This window comes from Protobothrops mucrosquamatus, unplaced genomic scaffold, assembly GCF_001527695.2.
Source record: "Protobothrops mucrosquamatus isolate PMUCROS unplaced genomic scaffold, P.Mucros_1.0 scaffold518, whole genome shotgun sequence".
In the NCBI taxonomy this organism is placed as follows: Eukaryota; Metazoa; Chordata; class Lepidosauria; order Squamata; family Viperidae; genus Protobothrops; species Protobothrops mucrosquamatus.
The window spans coordinates 147,094-154,537 of record NW_015386831.1 but is presented as its reverse complement, the minus strand read 5'-3'; the positions used below and the strand labels follow the sequence as shown (position 1 = coordinate 154,537).

General features: G+C 36.5%; 1 protein-coding gene across 1 annotated transcript in view; it reads left to right on the top strand.

The window, feature by feature from the left end:
- Nucleotides 1-5,609, top strand: part of LOC107288295 (sine oculis-binding protein homolog) — a 17,720-nt gene extending 12,111 nt beyond the window's left edge. Inside the window, exon 2 of the mRNA XM_015816898.1 lies at nucleotides 5,292-5,609. The gene's annotated coding sequence lies outside the window, so the exon portion shown is untranslated. The remainder of the gene's footprint in view (nucleotides 1-5,291) is intronic.
- The last annotated feature ends 1,835 nt before the right edge of the window (nucleotides 5,610-7,444 follow it).

Here is a 7,444-nt window from a genome sequence, read left to right as displayed (position 1 = left end):
CGGGGCAGGAGAGCAGACTGAGCAAGGATGAATGAAAGGTGAATTTCAGCAGACATCTGAGGCTGTTTTAATCATTATATAGGTAGAACATTTTGAATCCTTAGATATGAGAGCAGGGAGTAGATTCTTAGTTATGCCACAATTTGAAACCACAATTTTCTTCCTGAAAGTCAAAATTATGCATTAAAAAAATAAGTAAGAAGAATATGCAGACCAACTCAGCTACTAGCACTGGCTTAGAAGACGCATAGTCTCAATCTTGTGCTTTACCAAATTAATGGGGAATACAACTACGTATATACAGCAGACAAGATGGCTGCTTGTTAGAGACAATAAGTGGAAAGGAGAAGCATTATAAGGGTTATATGTTAAAACTACATTTCTATCCTTTCAAATAGAGAATTACATTTTTAATGAATCAAAATTTTCAATAAAAATAATTAGAATTTTGGAATAAAATGCTGTCTCCAGATAGTATATTGAGTTAAAATTCCAACACAGCTATTTTGTGGGAATGGTTGAAACTGTATTCCAATCTCTGCAAATCACCAGATATATTTGTGTTTTAATGTCTTCATAACTTAACCAGGTTCAATTCCTGTTCAGTCAATAAAACTCACCTGGTGACTTTAGGCTAGTTATACTTCGCTCAACCCAACACACAGGATTTTTGTAAGCCACTTTGAGCTTGCATGAACTGCCTTGAACCCTCAAAAAGGTGGGGATAAAAATGAATTAAATAATAGTAAAATATTGTACTAGATTTGAGCCTTATTGTTCGATTCCACTGTGCATTGTCTATTAGGTACCATGTGGGAACTGTTGTACCCCTTGTGAAAGGTGTTTGTGGCTGGAAAATATATATGTGCACCAGAAAAGGAATGAAAAAAGGTAAATATGAAAATTCTACAAGCCTGGCAAAACAGCTGAATTTTATGCCCTAACAAGAAACTTGTTTATTTAACTCAGTGAAAATCAGGTGCTAACTTCCCATTACATAAGTACATTCCACAATGTTAGGTCTCTTTCTTGGTATCCAGGGATTTATTTCCCCAGACTTCTTGGTATTTGAAAGAATGATATTCCAGTTTAACACGTCTCCATCTAATAGAATATCCACCCAGCAGCTGGCTTAGTTTTCCCAGTGTTGCTAAAATGTTTCTAAAGTTGAAGCCAAAGTTGAAGCCTGCAGCTGATTGAACCTTAATGCAGATTTCTCCAATGCAGCATCCTCCAGAGATGTTGATCCTCAGTAATTTGACACATGTGGAAGGCCAAGGTTGCAGAAAACTATACTAAAATGTAGAAACAGTACAAGTACAGAATGGGTGCCACAGATTATTCTGTTCATGAAAGACAATGAGGATGGACTTATATGCAACTTATTACAAAAAGATAATAAGATTTTCCAAGATCCCCAGTGAGAGCCAGTTTTCTGTAACGATTAAAGCATCAAGCTAAAAACCGGGGCACCATGAGTTCTAATCCTACTTTACACACAATTCAGCTGGGTGACCTTGAGTCAATCTCTCCCTCCCTCTCTCCCTTCCTCTCTCCCTCCCCCCCCTCTCTCCTCCCCCCCCCCAAGGAGGCAATGACAGATCACTTGTGGAAACTTGTCAAGAAAACTGCAAGGATCCATCCAGGCAACTGTTAGGAGTGAACACTGACTTGAAGGCACCCACATCCACACAACGTCCTAATTAAGTCTAGTAGCACAAAAGACCACAATTCCCTCAATACTGCAATTTATTTAAAAATGAGCAGGGCTTTGATATTCAAGCAACATACTGCTTGAGAGCTTAAAGTCAAAGGCAAGGAAAACAACATACAACATCAATTGCATCAAAGTAGAGTTCCTGAATTCCAATTTAGTGAGATGCATAGCACAAGCATATGGTTACTCAGGAATTCCTAATATTTAAACAAGAACATTTTCTCCTGAAGTTGAAATTAAAAGAAATAAAAATATGTCAAATCTGTGCAGACTTAATTCTTTAATTATAAATAAGGAATAGTACCAAATACATATAGCTCTTCTAAGCCACAGTATAATATAGTGAACTTTAAAAAAAAGCCAGTTTTGGAGAAAATACACCAGAGCTAGAAGAGGAGAAGCTAAGAAATTAGATGTAGAAAACAAAATACACTGAATGTTAATAGTAGCTAGTGCTAACTAAAAATGCTCAGCTACATACTGCTTTCTCCGTGGCTCCCACATACTTATTTTTCATCAAATAATATGCTTCTCCCAATTTCAATGATGTAATGCCATTTATTTTATAGGAGAGAACCATTTTATAATTATTCGAAAGCAGAGACTTCAGTAAAAATGTTGAATGCATTCAAAATTTGAAAAGAACAGAATTCATACAAATGAAGTGCAATCCCAAAGTATATGTGGGTCTGAACATACCATCTCTTTTAGGATTATTTCAGCAGAATCTCCTTAAGAAAAACATGGACTTGACTTTGATCTGATCTCATTCCTGTTCCAAAGAAGCCAAGCAAATCACCACCACCACCACCATCATCAATGTTCATATACTGTGCTCAGTGTGCTAATTACTACATTACAATCACTTAAAGATAATAGTGTACTGTCTGTCTATATCAACATTTTTCTAATAGCTAAAACTTTCCTTTTATTGTATTGGAACTCTTACAATGTCAGCTATGAATAATAAGCTCATAATATTAATTGTCTTGGTTGGTGGGACATAGTTGTCCTTGAATGGACTTAGAAGCTAAGTGGGGTTAGATTTGGTTAATAATTGGGTGGGATGAATTTCAAGGTTGTAGGCTAGATTGAGAAACTTGGTTTAAAAAAAATCTATGAACAAGACAATAACTAACCACTTCTATATTTCTGCCAGGAAACCTATATAGTTGTGGTCTATAAAGTCACCAGGAATCAAGCTCAACTTGGATACTATACATTTTTCATTATTCATTGTATTGGGATATGAATTTAGAATTCATTAAACATACTTGTTAGTATACTGACAAGATGACATTTTTATGTATAGACCAGTGAAATTGTAGAGCAACTCTGAAATTGACTGTTTTCAGGCAAGATGTTCATATTGTATCTGGTCCAAGCAATGTAAGATAAATCCTCAATATTTTTCAGGTAACTGAGTAGCATATGAGATTGAAGGTGCAAACTGGGCTTTCCAGTTGTGCCAACTTTTTCAATCAGTTCCACTAAAAAGCAAAACTGGAAAAATGAGGTTGTGTTAGGCAGATTTATAGTGTTTTTCTCCAGTGCTTCATGAATCATGTGATTCCACCTACTATAGAGTGAATTATCAGTGTCATAGAGATAGATTGAATAAGCACAGAAATTAAGATATTTCAAATATATCTTTTAAGAAATGTTAACAAACTAAATTACAAGACAGATTAATCAATGTATTATTATTTTAGAAAATGAAAACTATTAGGGCCATTATCTAGTAATAGTAGTAAGTAAAGTTGGAAAGGACCTTGGAGGTCATCTACTCCAACCCCCTACTCAGGCAGGAAACCCTATACCATTTCGGACAAATGGCTGTCCANTCTCTTCTTAAAAACCTCCAGTGTTGAAGCATTCACCGCTTCTGGAGGCAGGTTGTTCCACTGGTTAATTGTTCTAACTGTCAGGAAGTTTCTCCTTAGTTCTAGGTTGCTTCTCTCCTTGCTTAGTTTCCACCCGTTGCTTCTTGTCCTGCCTTCAGGCGCTTTGGAAAATAGCTTGACTCCCTCTTCTTTGTGGCAGCCCCTGAGATATTGGAACACTGCTATCATGTCTCCCCTCGTCCTTCTCTTCATTAAACTAGACATACCCAATTTCAGCAACCATTCCTTATATGTTTTAGCCTCCAGTCCCCTAATCATCTTTGTTGCTCTTCTCTGTACTCTTTCTAGAGTCTCAACATCTTTTTTACATTGCGGTGACCAAAACTGGATGCAGTATTCCAAGTGTGGCCTTACCAAGGCATTGTAAAGTGGTATTAACACTTCATGTGATCTTGATTCTATCCCTCTGTTAATGCAGCCCAGCACTGTGTTGGCCTTTTTGGCAGCTGCAGCACACTGCTGGGTCATATTTAGGTGATTGTCCACTAGGACTCCAAGGCCCCTCTCACAGTTACTACTGTGCTCAAGTTTCTGTGCAATTGAGCTGGCTGTTCATGTGGGGGGAAAAGGGGGAAAGGGTAAATACTATGCAACCCTGCCTATTCATATCCTATGATCAACATTCCTCTGATCTCACATGCCCCGTTCATACAGAAGTGAGTTAAGTAATTACTCTATTATAATTTGGGTTTATGATATTTCAGATTCCAGATACAATGCCTGAATATTTCTGAAAACCACAAGATATTCTTTCATATACAAGCACTGATACTTGATAAATTAAAATGCCACCTAACAGGATAATATAGAATCGTCTATTCCTAGTACCTCTTCCATCAGTTCCACTTTGGAATTACAGCATGCAGTTAGTTATGGTAGGAAGGAACAGGGTCATTGGCTTATGTTGATTAGCTTGATTAGCTTGCTTAGTTTCTCTGCTCTTGAATATTTTTTTTCCTAAACTATGAAATTACTCAGTGAGACCATGTAAAGAAACAGGTTTAATTGTTATAAATATAAGAATCAGAGAATATCTTGACTTGAATTGACAATGATATAATGATGGAACTGGTATCCAAATCTAGAGGATGGGTTTTTCAGACAATTGAAAGGGATACAATATCATTGTCCATAGAGAGCATATTTATTCCTCTATTGTCTCTAATCCAAAAGTTTTGTTTGTTTCAGTGCATGATGAAAGATCTCAGATGAAAGGCTCAGGAAATAAATCTAAGCCACAGGAAGAGTTGTTTAACATTCAAAATTATTTTGAGTTATCATCTCTTTTCTTTAAATTATTAAATGGAAATAGAATTTTTGAGCTTATAACCACTGACAGGTCTAGAAGTTTGGAAAGTTGTGCCAAGTATTGCTTCCAACGAAATTCTGTAACCAATTGGATTTTTCTGAAGAAGAATTTGGTAGATTGTATTGCAAAAGTTATTTGAAGAACAGGGTTTCATATACACTAACGTAAATTAAGCCAAACCATATTGTTTTCTGATTGTGCTTCTTACTCTGCATGTTTTCCATCCTTAATCTTCTATTTTCTCTACTTCTGAAAGAACCTTAATGCTATGACTGAGTATTCTCATTATGTCAAATACAATACTGCAATGAATCATTATAACGTAGTGTAGGCGTTGACACATCTGTTTTTATTGTTACAGGAATGCTGATATTGACAGGGTACCTTGCATGGAGAAAGGGAGCAGAGCTACTTCACCAGACAACACCAGCTGGTCCACTCGCCACCATATCTGGTCAGAAATCAAGAAAACAAAGCCATTTCCCCTCATTATTTCTCTCAGAGGGAAGGCTAAAACCCTAGGGTGCCTTTGGGTCAGAAGACTGTAAGCACATCATGGACCCCTCAAAGTACTCCCAGCATTCCGATGACCCTGCCCCCTTCTCCCTAAACCTTTGGTTTCTTGCCGATGGAGGATTTTCCTCTGATTCTAAAGCCACATGGACCAATGTATGTACTTTTTTTTCCCTCATAGACTTCAAGATTCAAATATTTGAAGTTGGACAATGAAATGGATCCCCCCCCCAAAAAAAACCTGCTGTGGTTTTGCTGCTACATGAAGAATTGTGATTTGCATTGTATGGTTTTGGACCTATTCGCGTTTTAATGGGAGGTGGTTGAAGGGGCTATACTGGAGTATTGACACTTCAGAGTCATCTCTATCTCCTGCCCATCATGCACTTTTAAATGAAGAGTTATTAGAATATTTTATTGGCTAATATACTTTTTCTGTGTTATTTTTTACAAAGGCCACCTTTATCCTTTTTAATGCCATATTTTCAGTGTTACACTTTTCTGGCTTTTAATTTTTTTATTTTGATTTGACAGATGTAAGAAGCAGCATGAATAGTTTATACTGTGGTTTTTCAGAGACTGAATGCCAAGAGAACTCAGTAAATGTTTATTCCTCTCGGTTTTCTCTTTCAATTCCCCTAAATAGCACCCCTTTTGGGAACAGAGCAAGAGTGTTGAACTAAAGACCAAAAAAGAAAGAAAAAAAGAAAAAGAAAGAAGGATCCCCTCAAGGTGTAAAACTATCTGGGGGAAATATTTGCTGGGTGTTATGAAAGACGTGGATGAAATTTCAACCCTGATGGTTTTGCAGTGATCCAGGAAGCCAGTGAGACAATCTCTCCAGATGTAAAGCTCTTTCATGATAATTAGAAAGGTATGGCCAAGCCAATGAAAACACAGGGGTAAAGTGAGAAGCAAGTCCCCATGATTTTGTTTCACTATTTGCTTTCTCCTGTCATGGTTAAAAGAAATGTGCAATCTGATTCTCAGTTGGTGGGTGGAGGATAACAGGGTAAGATTTACTTGTGTGCACTTGTATAGTTGTAGCCAAGAATCCAAAAGTACACTAGAGCACTGATTTGGTAAAACAATTGGGAAGTATCCCATTTTGGACAAAATACTAAGGGGAGAAAATGAGAGAAAAAAAAATATACGTTCAAATCACCTTGTGATCCAGTGTAACTGTTTACTAACTTGAATCAAGCAATTGTTCACACACTAGTGATCAGAGTGCACCTTCACTATAAGGCTATTGTGCTTAGCAAAGGGAAAAACATTTGGGAAGATTGTGATTCAAAGAGCTTGGGAGCAGGGTCTTAAATTAGAGCCAATTAAATCAGAACTTTATAGCGATGGTGCACTGACGGTACTTTGTACATACTGTATTTCTATATTTTCCTTTGTACAGATTCACTTAAGTCAAGCTACTGTTTTACAGGGGCTCCTTATTTATTAGGTCTGTGAAGGCTTGGAAAATTACACCCAACAAGCAAATTCACTTTGATTATAAAAAAAAAAAATACGAGAAAAAAAAAAGGTGAAGTGTGGGAGGGAGGGCAGAAGGTGAGTGGATGTGCTCATGAACCCACAGAGTCTCAAAGCCTAACAAAGGCAAATTTCTATGGAAAATATGAAGCATTTTTAAGATGCTTCTTGTTGTTCTTTTTTCTTCTCCCTGACTGGTGTCAGATTTATTAAAACAAAATAAATCTCCAAGTTAAAAATGGTACTTAACTTTGCTGTTGTTTCCTTTTTTTAAAAAAAACAAAAAAAATCAGAACACAGAAGGAGCAAACTCTCTGCCTTAATGGCCAATGTAAAATCCAATGTTCAAATTATTTCATCATTCTCTGAAAGCTATTTGAATTTTTTCACTGACCTTTTATCAAAAATACTAATATTTCCTCATCTAACATATACATCTATGGATACATATGGTATATTTTTACATCATTCCTGAAAATATTTGTTTTGTATCTTGATAATGTTTTTAAGGAATCT